Source organism: Arachis duranensis, chromosome 6 (assembly GCF_000817695.3).
Source record: "Arachis duranensis cultivar V14167 chromosome 6, aradu.V14167.gnm2.J7QH, whole genome shotgun sequence".
In the NCBI taxonomy this organism is placed as follows: domain Eukaryota; kingdom Viridiplantae; phylum Streptophyta; class Magnoliopsida; order Fabales; family Fabaceae; genus Arachis; species Arachis duranensis.
Genome location: NC_029777.3, coordinates 102,461,125 through 102,464,313, shown reverse-complemented (window position 1 = coordinate 102,464,313; position 3,189 = coordinate 102,461,125). Strand labels below are relative to the sequence as shown.

Below are 3,189 nucleotides of genomic sequence, written 5' to 3'. Positions count from 1 at the left end.
TTTTTGGACACACCTATAAAAATATTCATCACTTCTATTAATGATAAAAATATTTTAAAATACGACAAAAATAATTAAAAATTATTTTTCATTGACAAACGATTTTTATATTTGAGAAACCTTATCAAAAATTTTATATGAATATTTGGACCACAATTTAAAAAATATATAAAGAAGGATAAAAATTTGATCGGTAGATATTTTTATTTTTTAAAAGTGTTTTTTATTATTGACAAATAAAATTACAAAAAAATCACAGGATTTTGAGGATAAAAATATTTCATTTTTCTTATCATACTTATAAAAAATCGCATCAAATTTTAAAGTACATTTTGAGAATATATATATTTAACTTAGAATATTTTTGTCACATTTTATAATATTTTAAGGATATTTTTGTTGTTATCATTATTTATAATATTTTTGTGAAAATTTTAAGAAATCAGAGACGATATTAATACCTTATTTGAAAAATAATAAAAGTTAAAACACAAAAATAAAGAACACACTGATAACTACATCTATTATAATGTTTTTAGATTTTTAAGTCTGATATCAAGAGTATCAACACAAAAGATGATATTAAAATTTAGTTAGATTTTTTCACCTTTTATAACATTTAAATTAAATTAAAATTATATATTAAAATCACAAATTTCATATTAACTTTCAAATCATTATTTAAGATATATAATTTTATGAATATTGATATAACAATTTATCAAATCCAAAATAAAATTGAAACGAAATGGAATATTAGAAGGATGTATATGTATGATATCATTGATATGGAACACATAACAAAAAAAAATACAAAATAGAAACAAAAAAATCAGATAATTTACATTATATTATACCTTTATGGTCGAAAATGAACAAGAGAATAAGTTACTGAGATCAAGTATTATTTAAGAGTGTATCCTGAAAAAATAAATAAATAAATAAAGGTCATCGTAATTCTATATCAATTAAAAATTGCAGATTGAAAACAAAAACAAAGAAACAGAAAAAAGCAAAGTTAATACATATATAGTACATCAATCTTAAAAACATCCAAACTTTTTTTTCGTCAATACTAGAGAAGAAAAAGAAAGATAGAAGACGAGAAGGAAGGATAAAGCTTCCTATGTTGATTATAAAGATCAGAACAGATAATAAGCTGTAGTATTTACGATGACATAGAAGGAGAAGAAGAAAAATATTGGTAGCTTATGAGAGAAAATCATATAGGATATATGGTATATATAGGTTTAAAAATCAAATTAAAAATAGTTTTTAATAAACACAAGCAACAATAATTGCGTTTGGTAAAATAGCTTTTAAAATTTAAAAATATTATAATAAAATAAATGTAAGCATTAAATTTAGAAATTAGTTAACATATGAGGTTATATTAGACTTTTAAATTTTGAAAAGCACAAACCAACTTTGAAAAGCTCTACCTTAGGTGCTTTCAAAAGTACCCTAATCTTTTAAATGCTGCCAACACAAGCACATAATCTTTTTTATTTACCAAACACATAACGAAGAGCATGAGCTTTAAAAAACTACAAGCACCTCTTCGAAAAACTTTACCAAACCAAGCCATAGTTAAACAATCAAGATATTTTTACTAAATATCAGTTATTTATATAAAAAATAATATATATCAGAATAAAAAATTTACATTGCAAATGAATTAAATATCACGTACATAAATATATATAATTAATTTAATTTGGTAGTTAATTATTTATATATATATATGATATTTTTATAATTTTATATATACATGATATTTTTTATAGTTAAAATTGTTACGAAACAACTTTTTTCAAAAGTTAAAGTTTAAATTAATAAGAGGAGATACATAAATGATTTTATATCTAACACGCGTTCTCAAGAAATAAAATTTTTTTTTGAGATTACGTCAATTGTTCTTAGATTTTCGTAGACTTTTGTATAGATTTTATTTCTCTTTTGTTATCTGTTTTATATTAAAATATTTTCTTTTATGGTTAACAATAGTTAAATTATAGACTTTTTGTTATAAAAATCCTGATACCATATTATAAAATTATTTTTTATAAAAGTTTAAACACAAGATACATAAATTATTATATTTGTAACACTATTAATATAATTAAGAAATCAAATAAAGAAAAAGGAAAAAGGAAAGATAATCATCTTGGAGTTAGCATATATCATAATACATGTAGAGAGGTAATAGGTCTATTTCAATGTGTAGTGGGAGCCAGATAATACAGTCGGCTACACACCCATACTTCTTTTTATTTTATTTTATTTTTTAATTTCTACACACATACAACATATATACAGTACCATGCAAAATATTATATATATATATATAAAATTAATATAATTAATTTAATAGTTAAAGGGGTAAATTTAATTTGGTTTTTTGCGTGTTATCGTAAAATTGGATAAGCGTGTGAGCATTTAAAGTTTGGTATGAAAGAATTAAATGATTTGACGACCTTTTTAATTCATAGAGATACGACTCTCACTTTTTAATTTTGAAATAGGGATGAGAGTGATGTAGTGTAACGTTGCTGGAAAGGAAGGTGTTTTGCGTCGTTGTGATGTCAGAAACAAATAAATTGTACTCTCTGATTTGATGGGTTAGTTAGATTTGCTTTAAATATATATTTGTAAAGGGACCTTTAAAGTTAAAGGCTTTATGACACGAAACCATGACAACATATAAGAACCTTCGTCAAATTAAATGCAAAAGGCCTCAGTCCTCAGCCGAAATTGTGCTTGGCCGTCAATAATCGCAGATAACGATAATAATAATAATAACAAAAATGCTATTTGTATATCAAAATCAGCTACTAAAATCAGTTACCCATGTATTTGTGTATAAATGCATGTGTAGTTTAGTTTATTTTCAATGTGAATTTGTATTCTAGTATGTATTTTATACTAGTGGTTAATTTTAGTGTATACGTAACATAACTCTAATAATAATAATAAATAAAAAGAATAAATTACTGATAAGGAGGATGTGGAAAAGAAAAATTTTTCGGGGTCATAAAGTTAAAATCATCCCGATTTTTAGACGAATATATAAAAATATCCAACACTTCCATCAACGATAAAAATGTTTTAAAATATTTTAAACAATCATGATATTTATATACTAAATATTAGTTATTTATATAAAATAATATATAATAGAATATAAAA

General features: G+C 22.5%; 1 protein-coding gene across 7 annotated transcripts in view; it reads right to left on the bottom strand.

Moving 5' to 3' along the window:
- The window catches only part of LOC127748298 (uncharacterized), a 20,784-nt gene that overhangs the window by 5,265 nt on the left and 12,330 nt on the right, over window positions 1-3,189 (bottom strand). For 3 of the 7 annotated variants that reach the window (XM_052262531.1, XM_052262534.1, XM_052262529.1), the window contains exon 2: window positions 858-921. The gene's annotated coding sequence lies outside the window, so the exon portion shown is untranslated. Of the gene's footprint in view, window positions 1-857; window positions 1,184-3,189 lie in introns of those variants that run through there. The other 4 variants (XM_052262532.1, XM_052262533.1, XM_052262530.1 and 1 more) reach the window with 3 other exon arrangements.